The sequence below is a fragment of the Malaya genurostris genome, chromosome 2 (genome assembly GCF_030247185.1).
Source record: "Malaya genurostris strain Urasoe2022 chromosome 2, Malgen_1.1, whole genome shotgun sequence".
Classification (NCBI taxonomy): domain Eukaryota; kingdom Metazoa; phylum Arthropoda; class Insecta; order Diptera; family Culicidae; genus Malaya; species Malaya genurostris.
The window spans coordinates 26,461,245-26,482,193 of record NC_080571.1 but is presented as its reverse complement, the minus strand read 5'-3'; the positions used below and the strand labels follow the sequence as shown (position 1 = coordinate 26,482,193).

At 36.5% G+C, this 20,949-nt stretch overlaps 1 protein-coding gene across 2 annotated transcripts in view; it reads right to left on the bottom strand.

Moving 5' to 3' along the window:
• The window catches only part of LOC131432391 (mucin-5AC-like), a 205,720-nt gene that overhangs the window by 159,939 nt on the left and 24,832 nt on the right, over positions 1-20,949 (bottom strand). Inside the window, exon 2 of one of the 2 annotated variants that reach the window (XM_058598629.1) lies at positions 6,782-6,800. The gene's annotated coding sequence lies outside the window, so the exon portion shown is untranslated. Of the gene's footprint in view, positions 1-3,056; positions 3,635-6,781; positions 6,801-20,949 lie in introns of those variants that run through there. The other variant, XM_058598627.1, reaches the window with a different exon arrangement.

Sequence of the window (20,949 nt, the reverse complement as noted above, 5' to 3'; positions counted from 1 at the left end):
GTAATTTGCTAAAAAAAAATTGAAAGCCTCAAAAGCAATTCAAAATTACCAGAACTCTGAAATCATCGGAAATTTCCTGAGACTTTTAAAACTCTTCTGACATTGTATAACATACTCTGAGAATTTTTTTCAGAAATTTTAAAACCTTTTGGAATCTTCTGAAATTTATCAAAAAAAAAATTCTGATTCTTGGAAAATATTCAAATATTATTTATAAGATTTTGCAATTTTAATACAATTTCTGGGATCTTCAGAAACTTCAAATTATCTGAGATCATCCAAATTCATTAGTATTCTGGAATTTTTCGAAATATTTTGAAATTCTCTGAGAACTCAAAACTTAGCATTTTGTAATATTTTCTGGAATCTTTTAATATTTCTCTTCTGAGTCGTAAAATTTCGGAAACCTTCGAAATTCTTTTAGGTTTTTTTCTAAAATATTATGCAGAATGGATGATAGTTCTCTAACATTTTTTGAAAGCATCTAAAATTGTCTGCAATCTTCTGAAATCAATGGAAATTTTCAAAAATTCAAATTTTTAGATATCTTTTGAGATCTTCTAAGCTCCTCTCGAATTTAAAAAAAAAATTCTGCAACTTTTTGAAATCTTATGCTATCTTCCGAAACTTCCCAATATTATTCTCAAACAATCAGAAATTAGCTACAATCTCAAAAATCGTATCAAATATTCTGAGATCTTAGGAAATTTCTTGAGCTTTTCGGATATTTTCTGAAATCTTTTGAGGTTTTCTGATTTTTTTTTTATGTTTTCGAAATGTTTAAAATGTGAAATTTCCAAATTTACAATTTTCCTAAATCTTCCGAAACCTTTTGTAATTTTTCGAAATGTCTTGAAATCCTTTAGCTTTAGAAATTTCTCAAACTATTGTTTGATATCGTCCGAAAATTTTTTAACCTTTTCAAACTTCTCAAATCTCTGTAAATTTTCTTCTTTCTGACATCTGCAGGAATGTTTCAGAATGGTTTGAAATAATCAGAAATCTTTTGAACATATTTGTAAATTTGTGGATTTTTTTTTGCTTCGATAATAGAGGTTTTAACTTTAAGGTCATTCGTCTCTTCGAGCTTGAAAACCTTCCTGCTGGCCCTATGTGTGGGGGGGTTGGGAATCGAACCCAGGTGGACTGCATAGGAGACATCGACTAACCCATCACGCTATTCCCGTCCCCGATTTGTATATTTGAAATCATCTGAAATAGTCGGAAATTCTTCGAAATCTCATGTGATTTTCAGAAATTTTAGAATCTTACAATTTTGTAAAATCTGCTTAAGATTTCTTAGATCTTCTCAATACTTTTGAAATCTTCCATGAATTTTTGAAACTTTTTGGGAGCTTCTGAAACTTTTCGAAAAAAATTAAAGACTGAATATTTTTGAAGACTTCAGAAGATGTCGAAATATGATCTATGATTTCAGGATACTTGAAAATATTCCATAAATCTAAAAAGATTTAAGAAGATTCTGGATGTTTTTAGATGAAATTTTCTGATTTTCTGAAACTTGTTAATTTTTTTAAATCCCTTAATTTTTTTGTAATTTTCCTAAATGTTCTGAAATTGTCTGAAATCTAGTAGAATTTCAAGATTCTTTCTTGACCTCTTAAATTTTATCGATTTTTTTGTCTTTTGAAATTACCATAAATCTGTTGATATCTCATGATTTATTCTGAAATATTCACTTATCTTTTGGAATCTACTGAAACATTTTGAAATCTTCTAAAGTTTCCTGAGATCTTCGAAAATCTAGTTGTTTGAATAGTGACCAATACCAATATAATAATGATTTATTTTGGGTTTGAGTGAAGACACGGAGGTTGAATTGAACTTAATTTATTTATTTTCCATCACACTCAGCGAGAATGCATAACAGAATTGTCGCAAAAATGGTCAAAACGTTAAATTCGAGGATCTTGTCCCACCCGCCGTACCCGCCGAACTTTACACCATCTGGTTACGACTTACTCCAATCGATGTCACACGGTCTGTCAGATCAGAAGAGCGCTTCTGATAGACTTTTGTCTAAGCTATTAGAAAACGGACATTTTATCTTGTCTTGAGTAAAAATTATGAGATGACAATGTAAATATAATATAGGCTTTATATATAGCTATCAATTATTTACTCACTGATCGTGCGTTTTCTGTGCGAACAACGCTAATAACGTATGAAAATCAACTGGCAAAGAGTGAGTTTTTTCGAAAGTTGTAAAGTGTACCTAAAAACTAATGAAAATCTATTCAGACTGATTAAACAAACCATTTCCAAACGAAAGACGAAACGTAAAAATAATGAAAACGGTTATGTGCCCTAGCACAAAATTTGGCTAACCCCTAAATGACATTTCCAAACGATAACTACAAATAATCGAGCCGAAAAACTATTTACTGGAACAATACGGAATTTTCACTTTTTTTGGATACATATTTCGGATGCTACTCGAAAGCATTTTTCCGTGTCCTCTTCCAACCGGCTCCCACTTCGATCGACCGTTGACGAAAGTAAGTGATAGTCGTTTTACGAGTTCTTTGTTGCCAGTTGGTGTCCTAACTCCTAGCTAATTGAAGACCCTTCCTTTGTTGTTCGGATTCATGACATAATTCGGTAAATGATATCAAGCAATTTTTACTGGCAGTATAGTGAGCTTCGCCGAGGGACCCGTTAGCATAACTGCCCGGATCTGTTCCGAGCAAGAACAAAAAAAAAGGGGGGTGTACACAGGCGTCTGCTTCTGATATGCTGCACAATGCACTACGCCGCGCGCATACGACGATTCGGTTTGATTGGATCATGTATGTGTACCACTACAGTAATCGGCAAACGGCACGTACACAAAAGTGCTAGCTGGCCAGTCAGCGCACTCATCGGAGCCAAACAATCTCTCTTTCTCTCGCTCGTTCTGCCTTGCTCTGTTCGACAGATATACAACTACACCTCCGCCGAAAGCCTGCCGATCCGAATTTTTATTGAAATTTTCCATGACTAACCGCCTGACTTCAGTTGGTGACAAAATTTGCGCAAAATTTAAATTTACTTACATTTTCCCCGTTTTATTTCTGCCTCCGACTGTGATGAGCTTGATCGATTGCTGAATAATTGATCTCACAAGGAAATTTTGCGACTTCCGTGTTTCGCTCCGTCGCCACAGGAACACTTTTTACAGTGAAAAAGAAAAACTTTTCTCGCCTACTTTTACCGCTTGCCGCAATATCTTTTTGTGAGTAACGGTCAAAAATGTCCTAAATTTAAAATTTTCACTCACGAAAAACTTTCACGCCAATTCCACCGCCACTTGGTTCCTTTATAACCGAATCACACACTGCACACACGCTTAATTTATTTCTGCACGACGCGGAAAGGGTACTTGAAATACAAGCGGAAAATTGCAGCCTCGCGCTACTCCTATGCACTATTAGCTACTATCATAAAAAGCAAAAAAAATAGCAGACGCTAGAGGAGCTGCTGACAAGAGAGGCCTTTTCCTGAGCACAATGATGCCTACGGTAGCAACTTACTATTATACACAATGCAAAACGATACACTCGGGCGAAACATTCGACGTCGACAACCGTACCGGGAACCGAGCCAACACGGAATGAGCCGTTGATTGGTTCGGTTGAGCTGCTGCTGCTGCTGCCGCCCGTGTCAAACACAAACCAGCATGAAGAGCAAGCAGATTCATCAGCACAAAGCCAACAACAAAACAACACATCAACGTCAGTTTCGTCGGCGCGGTGACCAAGCGACTGGCATGCTTTGCTCTCACGGCTCTCCACACGGCGAGAGAAAAATTGACCGCGTCAGCACTCACACACATCCACATTGGGTTTTGCGAGAAGCTGGGGCCATTTTTGCATACTCTCTATCTCTCTCGTCGACTGAGTTCCGACACCAGCATGCGAGAGAAGAAAAAAGCACGCGTGACATGCTGAAGGATCACAGTTGGTTTGATTATAATCGAACAGTAGTTAGGAAGAGCCACTGTGTAGTGGAAGGAAGAGGGGGAAGGATGATAAAAGTACATACAGCAACAAGCAACAACACGCCGACTTGCTGGCTACGATCGTGTGCCGAAGCTCTCAGCAGACACGTTGGGTTGGGAAATGTTCGGAGAGCGAGTGACGAACATGTGGTTTGAGGTCGTCGTGAAGTGCGGGAGAGAGCATAACAAAAATAACTTTACTGAACGGTGGGTGCATTGCTGGCGATCGTTGGTCAAAAATGAACATCAGAAAATTTTCTTGATATCTCGCGTTTATGTGATATTCACATCCACTTTGAAGAGGAATTCCGAAAGACCCGATACTCGCTGAAAGTTAGTCATAATAGTAAACGAAAAGTTTTCTTTTTCGTCTGGCGTTAAAATTAAAATTCTATTTTTCATAGCTCACCTTGCCTCTTTCGAAAGTGGATGTTGAAAGGTGGCTTATGGGCCGTTATCTAAAAAAAACGCATGTAAATCTATATTTAAATATGTTTTTTTTTATTTTTTATTGCCAGAAATAAAGCAAATCTTAATAGTCAACGTTTCGAATGTTTGTTCCTTCATCTTCAGGGCAAAACGACTATAAACATATTTAGTCCAGGAGGCGAAGGAACAAACTTTTGAAACGTTGGTTTGAAAGCGTGAAATAAAGATTGTTGAAACAAGAAAAGATACATCTTTTAGTACAAACAAAAAAATTTGTCGTTTCTAATAAGATAAAAATATCAAAACATTACATAGCTTAAAAGCGGATGCGGAAGTTCGTTCATATTTTTTTCCGTTCGTAGCATTGCAACGAAAAACAAATAAAAATATACTAACAAAAATTCATATCTATTGTTACGATGGACTCTCCGCTAGTTTGTCGCTTGGTAATTGCAGTAAGTAAAAAAACGTTAGAGCAATGTAAAGGAAAAAAAAACTATAAATATACGCGGAGTTAAATTTCTGCTCAGAGTTATCATTTCTTAAACACTAATCTGAACTATACTAATGGGTACTTTTATAAAATTACTGTCTAACATGTAAGTTACAAACTAATATTACGTACAATTGTAACCATACTAATAACAATATTTACAGTCGCAGAGTTGAATACAAATTAAATTACGCCAGAGGCTGCTTATGAAGGGTTATTTTTTTAAGGCATCTTTTTGGCAACACGTTTGTTGACAAAAAGCACGTGAATCGTTCACGACTTACAACGTCTAACATTTCTGTATAAAATGTTCAGAACAACGTATGTAACAATGAGAGATTCTCTTTGTTTACTTTCTCTTTTGATTATTACGGCACTCTTAGCAATTCTTCTCTCCAATTATTTACCGATAATAATAAGTAAAGCTATCATCTTTTAATCTGCTCTGGAGAAATTACTGAAAAAGCAGGAATATTTCGCAATAATCGAAAGAGAAAGTAAACAAAGAGATTCTCTCGATGTTACATACGTCGTTTTGAACATTTTATACAGATTTGGTAAATGGACGCTGGAAAAATTGGAGGAAGATCCACTCTTTTATCGAAAAATTGCAAAAGCAAAATTCTGCAGTGAAGATCAGCGCGTGAAGCATTGCCAGAGCTACCAATGCATCCCAAAAAAGTTACTGTTTGGCGTGGTTTATGGGCCGGTGGCATCATCGGGCCGTATTTCTTCGAAGGCGACGATTGGGCATGCTTGACATATGGTTGTGAAAAGACGGTACCACGGCCCACACGGCATGCGAAACAATGACCAAATTAAGAGTTATTCTGTAATTAAGTTTTTAATTGCTTCCCCTTTCAATTTTTATTTTTATTTCCTTTGAGCACATCTCATTACATTTCAAACGGTAGAAAATTATTGGTTTAAATTTGCTGGTGATAATCGAAAACTCCGATCAGTACTGACCAGAGAGAATTTGGGTTATCGATTTTCATCTAATAATATTCGAATGAAAATTAAACTTTACTGCACTGATCGTCATACCAATTCAAACGCTGCGGCTGCTGTGTGTTTGAGACATGCAAAATACTGCACTCCCGTTACCGCTATAAATCAAATTCAAGCTAAATAGCGTTTTGTTGGGTTTAATTTAAAAAGTGCACAGTATGTTGAAATGTGGAAAAAATATTGTTGTTCATATTTACCTTCCTACGTTCATCGAAAATATCGCAGTTGCGAATTTATTCATTGATTTTATCGATGAAAATATATTAATCGACCAGACCAGAAGCGTAGTGGAAATTCTGCATCGCAATATCATCGGAAACTCTTCTCACTATCGATTATCTCTTTAGTGATACTTCTGTGGGTGAAAATTCGTCATCAAGTTTCGTTAAAACAAAAAATCATTTGTGAATTTTGAGGTTCAGAGTTTTATGAATGCTTGTTTCATGAATTAAAATGTCGGAAGTGATGTTTTCAGTCACTGATTTTTTAAATAAAATCTGTTGAACTGATTTTTTCACGAGTGATAACGAAATGAATTTATTCTGATCATGATTTGCTTAACAATTCACCAGAGACATATCACTGAGTCCCTGATTAAATTCGCACATTGTTGGATCAGTTTTACTCAAGCATGTTTGTTTTATTAAAAATAAAACTAGATTTCTCCTGAAACATGGATTGATATTCGCTTGTTGAGAAACATTTTCATCGTTTGAACTTCAGTTCGGTAAGGTTGTTCTGGTAAGAAACAACTTAAGAATACAGCCGGTAGTATTGGCTAATAGCAATTCTATATTCAGCGTCCAATATTTCTCATAAACTGAAAATATATTTTGTATTCTACTTACCTTAATTGTAACTATTGTTCTGCAAAAGAAAAATAAAGTGTTATTAGTAATAATAATCGTGATTGTTAATATGTTTTTGTATAGTATTTATATTAGCTTCAGTCAGAATGAATCGTTGCTTTATGATCGAATTATTCAAAACAAATTACAATACATTCCTTTAGTAAAATCGACAGTTTCAACAGACTTCGCAGCCGATTCATAGTGTACAGAACCATTGCATAACTGGTGGGTTTTCAAAGGTATGCTAGTATTCATTGCTATTGTCAACGAGACTCGATCTCTTTTGGAAATATAAATCGAAATTCTGCTAAAAACTCGAACGAGAACAAAAAGCGAAAAAATGTAAAACCATAAATTTAATGGGTTCGTTACAACTATTCAATCAATTCTGATTAGTCGCAATCAACTTCCTGAATAAATGGAGATCGATTTAATTCATCTGGGAGTGGGACAATACCCATGATAATACTCATTGACATGAGAATTCTATACGAATTCATTTGTTTTTTTTAATGAATTATTGAACCATACCTTTTTAATGGATTGTTTAAACATACCTGTGTTGATTAGTGAAAATTGTTAAAAGCGTTATTTATTGAATAATTCGCGAAACTAAAAAAATGTTCAAGCGACGGATATTGCGAATTTACTGCCCAAAATCAAACTTTGGAACCGATGGAAGCGCCATCTGCATACCTTGTAAACTTGGATAACAAGGGCGTTTAGACGTCAGCGTCGATAATAATCAGCATGCAGGAATCAATGCAGTTTGCACAATGTGAAACTATGTGCCATCCCCAAGCAAGTTATTCCAGAAAAAAAAAACATTTTGCACGCCTAATTGATTCTGATCAATAACGGAGTAGCAACACAAGGGCGGACTCTAATGCTAATGCTAATTGTTTGAACATACCTAAATTTTTATATCTATAATTCTGTTTTATTTTTTATCACTTATTAAAACTAGATTTACTATAAGTTTAAGCGAAGCATTCGTTAAATGTAGCCAAACAATAAAATAGTTTCCAATAAAGAATCTAAAGTGAGTTTCAGCATCAAATATTTAGTACAGCAGGGCGTGAAATTTTGGAACAGTACCTATCTATTTTCTCACGTAAAGTTGAAATCAACAGATATTCATTCAAACGTGGTTTCATTTTCTTTCCGCTCAGTAGGGTAAATTTAAATTTGACGTGCGAGATTTTGGGTGGGTCATTTCATCGTAAACCTAATTTTAAGTTTAGAAACAAAGTTCAGGATATGAACTTTAGAACTTGATTCTGGAGCTGAATGCTAGGTCAATTATTACTATGGTTGGTACTTCCGCAACCAAACGCTGGATATCGGTATAGTGACATTCGGTTCATTCAACCATACACTAATATGACCTATTAATTTATTTACGATTTTCTATGAAAATTTGAATTTTGGAAAAAAATGTACCAGTAGTCGAACTTAAATAAAATTCAGCAGATCTTTTATGGGATTATCAATGGTTGGTTAATTTGGTTACAGACTCTCATGGTCTGCAAACTAGAGAAATTAACTAGCAAATATAAAAAAGAGCTTAAGAAAAATCTTGAGATTGACATTTTTACACTAAGCACTCTACCTCCGGAAGCAGGGGCTTAAGCCAAATGAAAAATGGAATATTCTTATGGTATCTTAAGACCTTTCATTTGAATCTAAGTTTGTTAAAATCGGTAAAGCCATCTCCGAGAGAAGCGAGTGAAAATATTTAGTATGGACCTTTCATTTGAATCTAAGTTTGTTAAAATCGGTAAAGCCATCTCCGAGAGAAGCGAGTGAAAATATTTAGTGTGGGAAAACTAACTTTTAACAAAAAAATCATCTGGAGGTCACCCTATATACTCAGAAAATCAGCGGGCATGTAATTTTTGTAGGAAATTTAATGAAGAAGAAAACCTTCGAAGACTGTAACATAATCCGACATCTGTAAAAAATGTTATTAAAGAAAAACCGAGACAAGGTCCGAACGATGGCTCATTCCTTAATGTATCTAGCACCACTGCTGCTAGTGGTGGTAATATGAGTTTGCTTTCTTTTATTATGCTACAACGGTTGATCTGAGTTGTTTGATGTCTTCACAATAGTTGCTCGGTGTAGTTTGAAGATTTTTTTAAACTTAAAAACCATGTTCAAAAACTCACTGTAAAGACACACAAAAAACTAACTTTTTTATTTGAAGGAATACAATTTTGAAGTCTTCCACAATAATGTTGATAAACTCAAATACTATAATTTTGTCGAAGACATAAACCATCTGCCCCATATGGTTTAGAAGATATGGATGATTTCATTTAATACTATGAAAAAAACATTGATTCCAAGTTTTTCTTGTTCATATTTTTCTATCCAGTGAAGACCAGTCAGAAATATTGCCGAACCTACCAATGCATCCCAAAAAAAGTCACTTTTTGGTGTGGATTATGGGTCGGTGACATTATTTATTAAATACCGGCCGATATGTTGAAGAGAGTGTGCAAAATTTGAACATTGCGTAAGGACCATCTAAAGCGGAGCCGCGGCCAACATTTGCATGAAATCATCTTCCAACATGAAATTATATTGATCGTTCTATCGATTCCAATAAAGATTTTATCAATTTCAACAGTTTTTTTAGGTATAGAATTCGCTCAAACTTTAGAAAAATTTTCCGAGGCCCGGAAGACCAAGTGCCATATACCAATCGATTCAGCTCGACGAACTGAGCAAATGTCCGTGTGTGTGTATGTGTGTGAGTTGTATGTGTGTTGTCAACAAAGAGGTCGAGATCTCAGAGATAGCTGGACCGATTTTGATCAAACTAGTCGCAAATGAAAGGTCTTCCCGTCACCCAGAACGCTATTGAATGGTTTTGAGATCGGGTTTTTACTTTTTGAGTTATACAAAGTTTTATGTCAAAATTTTCACAGTTTTTCTACAGTATCTGTCACAATTGACCTTGAAAACAGAATATATTTTCAGACTTAGATTCCGCACGGTAATACCTATCCAACAAGCCATAGATTGTCAACATCCGTCAATTTTTAACGGAGATATCGACATTTTTGTGTAAACGACTTTTCACCTTATTCCAGTAGCAGGAGTTTTACGCGTTTTATGATCAAGCGCTGTTTCAGAGCCAAATAAAACACGATTTTTTGTCGTGAATACGACTTACTTTGCTATGGGGCGCCTTTTCAAAATTAGCCATATGGAAGAATGGGCAGAACTTAATCTTGAATATCTCGACTTGTATTAATGGCAGTAACATAATTCTTTCACTATTTCATCAAAAATATGATCAGGAATTTAGGGTAATATTTTGAACAGTGTGAGATAACCACAAACAACTGAAAAACTAAGTTTTCTGAAAATTTTAAAACAACGCTACTACGAACACTTGTTGTTTTTGCTTGGGTTTTTCGCGCAAGGACGACGATTTTGAGGTAGTCAGGCACATATCATATCTTCAACTGAACGTTATAAAAGGGGAACCGTGGTCCAAAATCGATCATTTCTTCTTGTGCTTTGGATGAAAGCAGACGTCGGGGCGAGAAAACGCATTCAAACAGTGGCATCGGAGAGCGCACCTTCTGCGTGGTTAAAAACCTCAAACGCTCAGGTCGTAGTTCTCATTTGCCTTCCGGTCGACAAGACGCATTAAACCAGTTTCGCATGATTTGGCACTGCGAGCGGATGTGTCGGTTTGTACGCAAAGCTAGTTTCAGTTCAAGCAAGAACGATTGCATCAGCTGCTGATGGTTTGCATTGGAGAGAAAGAAAACTAGAAACGAAAAGTTGACAACATTATATAAAATCAGCTGTTCTAATGGCTCTAAATGTTATCTAAAGAATTATTAAGATTACTTCTTTGCAAATCGAAGGTAGAAATCACCAGTTTAGTGAAAATCCAAAATAATTTGGTTTGCTTCGTGCACTTTTCGCTGTGCGAAAATCGTCCGAGATAAATGTTCCGAACTGTGCTAAATATCATAGAGAATTCCACAATTTGGCAGGCAGAAATGAATCCTGCACAGCATCTTGATAGTTTCTTTCAATGAAAAATGCAAATCCGAAATGAGATAATCGACGTCAAAAATCGTTGAAAATTCACACAATCGATCAACTATCAATTCGAATTCGAAAGTGTAAAGAAATCGTGTCAGTTTTATTCGTATTCACGACATCCAGTTATGTCTCTGACATTACACACCCGTACTTTTTTATACTCTCACATACAATTGTTTCTAAGTATCAAAAAGATTGTGTTCAGCATCTTTTTTCATGACATTTTGCCTCGGACCAATTTTAGCACGGTTTATTTTTGGCAACATAATCGTTCGAGTATGACATGTAAACTAGATGATGTTGAAAGTAATTCCATAATTATTTTGATTTAAATTACTTACAGTAATAAATTCTGGAATAACATAACTCTCACATACCATTCGACTCAGTTCGTCGAGATCAGCAAATGCGTGAGTGACAATTAATTTCCTTCAATTTTCTCGGAGATGGCTGAACCGTTTTCTACAAACTCAGATTCATATGAAAAGTAGTATACTCCCAACCAAGGTTCCTGAATTACGTTTGGATCCGACTTCTGGTTCCGGAACTACAGGATGATATGTGAAACGAAATTAAAATAATGCAACTCATTTTTCTCGTGGATGGCTGAACCGATCTAAGATTCAAATGAAATCTAAGAACCATCTATGATTCAAAAGAGAGGTCTTTAAATCCTATAAAAAATCTTACTTTTTAGTCAGATCCAACTTCCGGTTTGGGAGATTTGGATAGTCGATTACCAAATAAATTTATTTCAGTTTAAGCGGTATTCAGTTTTCGATTCGGAAGGCACCCCAAAAATCTAATTCGCACTACAATTTTTCAAAGATGTGTCTACACACTCCTCAGGTGAATTTAACTGATTTTGGCTACACCGATAACAGAATTCCGGTTCCAGTATCGAATCGTTTCTCAAAGCTCAATCATTTTCTCAAAAAGGCCAAATCGAACTTCAAAAACAAAAATTCAAATCAAAGGACTCATGGTCCCATACAAAATTGGTGAATTTTATCCGATTTTGGAATTATAGGATGATGAGTTTTCAAAATTCATACAGATATAGAAGATGTAAATTGTTTGACGTATTAATTTATGGTCATACGAAACATTTTCGGTTATGCTAGTTCCTGAATACCGGCTCTGGAAGTACCAGAAATAATGATGAAAAACTCTAAAGTGGAACTTACTTCGACATCTCATGGAATGTTCAATCGATTTTCACACGTTAAGATTGAAATTCAATACGATTTGCAGTTTCGACATTACAGGGTAATGAGTGATTAAAATCTCAATTTGCCGTTTAGAACGACGATAATTAAAATAATGTTACGAGAACGAAAACACCGAAGAATATCCATGCAAAAAACACATGCGGATTGATAAAAAGGTATCATCTCACTGCTAGGTGGATTAATCACGTTTTTTTTTCTAAATCAAATCCTGTATCTCTTAAAAAATCATCACTTTATTTGAATTTGCCAATGAGTAAGAGTTAAGTTTAGTTCAATAGCCTCCACTAGTTTAGAGGTTTTGGTTCATCAAGGGTACGAAATGATTCTGTTCACGACCATAATATCTGAGACGTCAGTAAAGACATTGTAACATGCAACTAGCTTACTACTTCACGTCTTTTTAGCGATTCAAATTGAACCGCGTGGTGGCATTAACGGTTCAACATAAACTGCTAATGCACTGATGAACCGAAGACGAAACCTAAAACAAATGAGCTAATTTTACTGAAGTTCTATACGAAATGTAGATACTTATCTGCCATCAAAATTCATGTGACAGTTTGCATTCTAATTTTGACCAACGAGAGCAAAAACAAATCCCACAGTGCCACCGTCAATCTTCAGCATACACATTCGAGACCGAGTAATTGTTCAAAGTTCACTTTAATCTATGTTTGGTACTTCGACTATCAACGCACTACCGAATGTGGTTTGTAGCAATTGGTTTTTTTTTTTTGCATCGGTGAGTGTTGGTGGCCATGGAAGTACGTATGTCCACATGTCCGGAATGGCTGCAACTAGCCCCGATGATCAGGTCGTTGGTAATGATGTTCTAGCCGACAGCATTCGAGTCGAAAACGAGTCATGTGGTCTTATCGCATCCGATGCTGCTGGTAGCTGGCAGCATAGCTTTGTCCATAGCCAAAGCAGATGCGACACTCTAACTGCGAAGCATGACTGGATTCTTCCGAATCCCAGTCCGTAAATGACAATCGTAAAAGTCACAGCCAAAGATTAGTTTCGGATTTCGAGGAAGCAACATCATGACACATTTGTTTGTCTGTGGCATCATAACTTGATGCGTACATCTAATGTAATACGATGCACTTGTGCTGGTAAATATACCAACTATCAGAAAATAACCGTCCGATGTTAAGTTGGAAGCGTGAATAATTATGGTCGTTTTACTGCGAAAGGTTTATGTGTTGCCCTCTATCTGATGGCCATTCTAGTGAGGAGTGAGGATACTACTTTGTTGCTTCCATTCTCCGCCCTGCAGAGTATCGGTAGTACATTGGGGGCGTTTTATGCTCCACGTCCCGATTATCTGTTTCCATAAATAATGTTACATTTAACGAACTTACCCATTTCATATTCAATTTCACATAAGATTATATCGGCGAGCATGGCATAAGAAAATCAGCAACTCATCCGACGCGCTGATTCAAAGTTGTTTTTTTTTGTTGTTGTTGTTGTTGTTGTAGTTGGTGGGTGGTTGGTTGGTTCGTTTGTTGGTTGTTTGTTCGCTGTGGGGATTGCAAAAAAAAGTAGCCCGGTGTGCGTGGGGTTTTTATGGGAAACAACCGGCAGGGCAATCTGTGAGCAGTGACGCGCGCTGAAGGGGAAGTTGGTCTCTCAGCTGAGCCGAAGCTGCCGGAGACAAGACAGTTCGGAGAAGGGGGGGGGGGGGTGTCAGAAGAAGACGTTGGGAATCAAGAATGTGTGCTCCACTTGGGTTCGCGCTTGTGTGACCAGCAAAAAGCTGCTAGACGAACACCAGCAACACGTGGTGTGTGGCAACACGGATCAGCTGTGTATGGGTTGTACATTTTCCGGTCGCTCCGGTAATAAATAGCGGTGCTCGAGTGCACTCCCCGGAGGCTCCCCCCCGCATGGTTTCTGCGGTGATACCGTGTTTTGATTGCTGGGAAGCAAAAAGTGTGAAGCATGCAGCTTCGGGTCGGTATTCTCCACGTGAACAATGTAATTTTTCTCCGAAGAAGATGCTAGTTGTTTTACAGCAAAACTTTCAAGTCTGTTGTAATATTTGAAGACAAAAAAATTTTTCGGTTTGATTTGAATCAAAATACTGTTCCTAAGAAAATATTTTTAAACACAAAAACAGTAACAATAAGTTTAATCATCAAAATGCTCACAAGTCCCTATCTCATGCCTCATTTGGTCAATAGGGCGCCATCACCATCTGCGTTATACGTACAATGAAATGGTGCGAATTGGTTTGTATGCTATAGCCTATTTGAAATTCAGAAATTAATTAAAGGTCGTTGGTAATGAATTGGTTCTAATTTACCGAGACTATTTGTAAAATTTGTTTTCACATGAACCGTCTGAAAATTTTTTTATATAATCCATAGAACCTTCAATGAAACTTCAATAAGTATTCTTTTATGGTTTTCCTCAAGAATTGCACATTTTAAGTTACTACTTCCGATTCCGGAATTACAAGGCAATATGTGCAAATCTATGAGAAAATGCACACTGAATTTTCTCGGAAATTTTTTTACCGATTCCCACAAACTAAGATGCAAATAAAATGTCTTGAAATTGTTTAAAAAGTCCCTGAAACGTTCATCCAGATACGACTTTCGATTCCGGTATTAAAGCGCGATAAGTGAAAAATGTGGATTTTTTCCAAAGTAATGCCAAAATCAGGTGCAAATTTTTAATGGTAAATTCATCTAGTTGGTAGACCTTGTTAGTTAGTGCATATATAAATCAGCTTTGGGACTACTATTAATCGGTTTCCGCTTCCGAACGTACCGGTAATAGTGAAAAAAAGCTGCACAGTATGTTTTACGACACTAAGAGCTTTGAAGAATTATTTGTGAAAATCGGTTGAACCGTTGCACAGTGGTTCAAAAGCGCAATTTTACGCTCTTAATTATTATTTTTATTTCACTTTTAGGGGGATTAATCACATAAATAAAATTTGCCAAAAGATGGCGTCTATCATTCTGAGCAACTTTGCTGAAGATACTGTACCTCAAAAACCACGATCCTATGAGTTATCAATTAAGAGCGTGAAATTGCGCTTTTGAACCACTGTGCAACGGTTCAACCGATTTTCACAAATAATTCTTCAAAGCTCTCAGTGTCGTAAAACATACTGTGCAATTTTATCCAGATCAGACTTCCGGTTCCGAAATTATAGGGCAATGAGTATCATAACTCTCAAACTGTCATACAAAATGATGCAAAACTCGGCACGCATCGGTACGAAAAAAGAAAACACCACCGCCTAGCACACAGCGTGCTTTGTTCAATTTTTATATAGCGTGCAGGTTTGCCACATTCAAATCTATATTAACTTGACATAACTGTTCATAAATTGAAAAGGATATGGTAGTTTATACCCAAAGAAAGTTTTTAATTTTATTCAAATTTGAAAAAAAAAATCTTGACCGAATCATCTAGTGATGCTTTTGAAAATATAAGTAACATGAGAAAGGAGCTGCTATGGAAATGATTTTCAAATGAGTGCAGTAAAGCTTGCTTCATTTAGAATTGGAACAAACTTTTGCTCATATTGCGGCGCTCCTGTTGGGCGGATTTGGAAGTTCTTGGTGCCCACGTGTCGGGAAATTTGTCAGCTTCACGTATGATTTTTGACATTCCGCAAATCGACTGTGCTTTGTAAACAATCAACATGGAAGCCGAAAGGAGGGAAAAAATTGTGTCAAAAATTTGACTTGGCAACGGCTCGGGAGGTTGTTTCAGCCAAACTTAAATTTGTTTTTGCCGACAAATTTGCAAGAAAATTTATAATTTGGCAGGGCATTTGCAGCTGTGGCAAAAAAAAACAAAAGTTTTCGTTACAAATAAGACAATGACATCGGAACTATACCAAAAACGAATTTTGCCGTTCATTCAATCCCAAGACCATCCCGTAATGTTTTGTCCAGATTTGGCGAGCTGTCATTACAGCAAAGTCGTTCAAGAATGGTATGCAGAGAAAAGGGTCCAGTTTGTTCCGAAAAACCTTAACCCACCCAACTGCCCCCAGTTCCGCCCTATTGAGAATGCTGGGCAATCATGAAGAGGAGACTCAAGGCAAAAGGAAAGGTTGTCAAAGACATCAATCAGATGACGACCTGGTGGAATAAGATAGCTAAAATGATGGACGAAGACGGTGTGCGCCGTCTTATGAGCTGTGTTACAGGAAAAATACGAGAATTCCTTCGAAACCGTGACGAATAATTTTATCTGTATTTTTTCTTAAAAGTATGAAGAAAACGCTACCTTTGTATAAAAAAAGATCTTGAATTCAATAATAAATAACTGAAATACAGGCCATTGTCTTTGTTCCAATTCTATCTGAGTATAATAAAGCTTGTTATACTATTTGAGAAATAGAACATCGGATGCAGACTGAAGTATTGTTAAGATCCAAAAATGTTATTTGTACGTTTCATAAAAAAGTGAACTGTCATAAATACGCGTCGATTGCTTGTTCTTCTTCTTTCCATTATCATTACTTTATTTAAATTGTAGAAATGTTTTAGAATATATTTCTATAAATGATTTAATTTTACTTTTCGCCTTTGATTCACCAATGCGTAGCAGTTTATGTTGAAATGCTAGCGCAACCTGGCGGCTCAACATAAACTGCTAGGCAGACGTAAAGTTAAAACCGATTACACCGGAGTGTAATGTCTGAACTGACGTCTCGGACGTAACCAGTTTCGGCTTGCTAGCCGTATTGATTGTGGTAATTTGAAGGAAAAAAAATTTCTTTTTCCCGACTTTAGACTAGGAGCACATCTCCTTTCTGATTTGATTTTACGTTTAGTCTACAAAGCTTTTGTGTTTGTGAAGATTTTCTAGGGGGGCGGCCCGTTTCGCATAAGGCCATTTGGCATAATAGATATTGGACTCGTAATATTTAAATCTACTTCGATCGAGTGATTTTTCGCAAAGAAAACTCGAATGGTGTACATATGTGAATTTTATATTCAACCCAAGTATTTTGATGATATTGGGAGAAACATCATAATTTTTTGTTATTTTTGGAAATTACAGAATCTACAATGTAAAAAAAAACACTATCATTTTTCTCTTGTTTATTTTCTGTTTAGATTATTGAAATTTTAACCTTAAGGTCTGAGGACAGAGGGTCGCGTGTTGAGTTTTAAATCGACCACGTGGCTCGCTCAATTCCATTTACGCATAGTATTTCTCTTGTACTCTCTCGTATATGAGCAAATTGTACCGGGTTGCCAGCATATATTTTATTATTTTGATGAGAAGTTTTATCACAGTAATCTATCGTATAGGTTGGACATTACATAGATTCCAATGAACAATGAAAAAATATTCAACTTTCACAAAGTTGTCTGTGTGTTTGGCAGCCTTGTCGAGCCAATTTTATTTCTCTCTTCTTTTTCAGAATGCTATCAGGAAACCAAAGCGAAAAAAAATGGTGGATGCACTGAAACTGACTTTGTTTCACAGAAAAATACAAGACTTTATCGCGATAACATAAATGTTTTTATGTACTAATCGCATTTAAACTAAATTATCTAATTTAGTTTTAGAAAATTTAATTTGAAACGGGAAAATAGCAAAAAACCTACCACTTTACGGTACTGTCTTCAGCCCTTAAATTTTCTTTGCGCGATGTTCAAAGTTACGCGATTTTTTTACTCGGATTTCCGAAGTAACGCGATTTTTTTTAAAGCGGATTTCCGAAGTTACGTAGTTTTTTTTTACTCGGATTTCCGAAGTTACGCAATTTTTTTTACTCGGATTTCCGTAGTTACGCAATTTTTTTTACGCGGATTTCCGAAATAACGCGATTTTTTCGGACGCTAATTTCCGAAGCAACCCGGTTTTTCCTACACTGATTTCCGAACGCGGATTTCTGAAGTTACGAAATTTTTTTTAAAGCGGATTTCGAAAATTACGAAATTTTTTTACGCGGATTTCCGAAGTTACGCAGTTTTTTTTACGCTGATTTCCGAAATTACGCGTTTTTTTACACGGAAGTTACGCAATCTTTTTAAGCGGATTTCCGAAGTAACGCGATTTTTTTAAAGCGGATTTCGGAAATTTTTGGCGGATTTCCGAAGCTACGCGTTGTTTTACACGGATTTCCGAAGTAAAGCGATTTTTTTTACGCTGATTTTCGAAATTACGCGTTTTTTTACACGGAAGTTACACAATCTTTTTACGCGGATTTCCGAAGTAACGCGATTTTTTTTAAAGCGGATTTCGGAAATTACGCAATTTTTTACGCGGATTTCAGAAGTTACGCAGTTTTTTTTACTCGGATTTCCGAAGTTACGCAATTTTTTTTACGCGGATTTCCGAAATTACGCGTTTTTTTTTTTACACGGAAGTTACACAATATTTTTACGGGGATTTCTGAAGTAACGCGATTTTTTTAAAGCGGGTTTCGGAAATTACGCAATTTTTTTACGCGGATTTCCGAAGTGACGCGATTTTTTTTGGACGCTGATTTCCTAACTCTCGCGTTTTTTACACGGGTTTCTGAAGCTACGCTTTTTTTACTCCGAGCTCCGAGGCTACGCAGATTTTTTTACGTGGATTTCCGAACTTACACTGCATTTTTACACGAATTTCTAAAGTTACACGGTTTTTTTCTAGGCTGATTTCCGAAACTAGGCAGTTTTTTTACGCGGATTTCCGATAATACGCGTTTTTACGTGGTATTTTTCTATGCGAATTAACGAAAATATGCGATTTTTCTACATTGATTTCCGAACTTACGCGGATTGCTGAAGTTACGCGGATTGCTGAAGTTGCGGTTTTTATTACGCGGATTATTTACACGTTTTTTCTACGCTGACCTGAGAACTTGCGCCTTTTTAACACGGATGTCCGAAGTTACGCAGTTCTTTCTATACTGATTTCCGAACATACGCGGACTTCCGAAGTTACGTAGTTTTTTTACGCGGATTTTCGAAGTTAAGCGGTTTTTCTACACCTTTTTAACACGGAAATCCGAAGTTACGCAGTTTTTTTATTCGGATTTTCTAAGTTCACGGATTGTTGAAGTAACGGCTATTTTAATGGACGCAGACTTCCGAATTTACGCGTTTTTTACTCGGTTCACCAAAGTTACACGGTATTTTTCTACGCGAATTTCTGAAGTTACTCGATTTTTCTTCACTGATTTTCGGTTGAAAAAACACGGATTTTCGAAATTACGCGTTTTTTTTTCTACGCTAATCTGAGAACTTGCGCCTTTTTACACAGATCTCCGATGCTACGCAGTTTTTTATGTGGATCTCCGAACTTACGCGTTTGTTTACGCGGATTCCTGAAGTTACGCGGTCTTTTTTCTACTCTGATTTCCGAATGCGGATTTCCGAAGCTACGAAATGTTTACCGCGAATGCCCGAAGTTAGTCGTTTTTTACATGAACTTCCGAAGTTAAGTGGTTTATTTTCTACGCTGATTTCTGAACATACGCGGATTTTTATCGAAATCCGTGTTCTCTTGGGCGCTGATCTCCGAACTTACGCCTTTTTCACACGGATTTTCGAAGGAACGCGATTTTTTTGGACGCTAATTTCCGAAGCAACGCAGGTTTTTCCTACGCTGATATCCGAACGCGGATTTCTGAAGTTACGCAATTTTTTTTAAAGCGGATTTCGGAAATTATGGAAATTATGGAAACTTTTTTAAGCGGATTTTCGAAGTTAGGCAATTTTTTTTACTCGTATTTCCGAAGTAACGCGATTTTTTTTGACGTTGATTTCCGAACTTATGCGTCTTTTTACACGGAAGTTATGCAATCTTTTTACGAGGATTTCCGAAGTTACGCAATTTTTTACGCGAATTTCCGAAGTTACGCAGTTTTTTTACTCGGATTTCCGAAGCTACGCAATTTTTTTACGCGGATTTCCGAAGTAACGCGATTTTTTTAAAGCGAACTTCGGAAATTACGCAATTTTTTAGGCGGATTTCTGAAGTTACGCAATTTTTTTTACGCGGATTTCTGAAGTTACGCAGTTTTTTTTTACTCGGATTTCCGAAGTAACGCGATATTTTTTAAGCGGATTTCGGAAATGACGCAATTATTTCACGCGGATTTCCGAAGTTATGCAGTTTTTTTGACTCGGATTTCCGAAGTTACGCAGTTTTTTTTACTCGAATTTCCGAAGTTACGAGATTTTTTTAAAGCGAACTTCGGAAATTACGCAATTTTTTAGGCGGATTTCTGAAGTTACGCAATTTTTTTTTACGCGGATTTCTGAAGTTACGCAGTTTTTTTTTACTCGGATTTCCGAAGTAACGCGATATTTTTTAAGCGGATTTCGGAAATGACGCAATTATTTCACGCGGATTTCTGAAGTTATGCAGTTTTTTTGACTCGGATTTCCGAAGTTACGCGATTTTTTTGACTCGGATTTCCGAAGTTACGCGATTTTTTTAAAGCGGATTTCGGAAATTACGTAATTTTTTAGGCGGATTTCTGAAGTTACGCTTTTTTTTTACTCCGATCTCCGAGGCTACGCAGTTTTTTTTACGCGGGTTTCCGAACTTACACTTAGACTGATTTCCGAACGCGGATTTCCGAAGTTACAAATTTTCTACGCGGATGTCCAAAGTTACGCGGTTTTTCTCACACGGATTTCTGAAGTTACGCGATTCTTCTGCACTGATTTTCGGAGAAAAAAACGCGAATTTTCGAATACGCGTTTTTTTCTACGCTAATCTGAAAACTTGCGCCTTTCTACACGGATCTCCGATGCTACGCAGTTTTTTATGTGGATCTCCGAGCTTACGCGTTTTTTTACGCGGATTCCTGAAGTTACGCGGTCTTTTTTCTACTTTGATTTCCGAATGCGGATTTCCGAAGCTACGAAATGT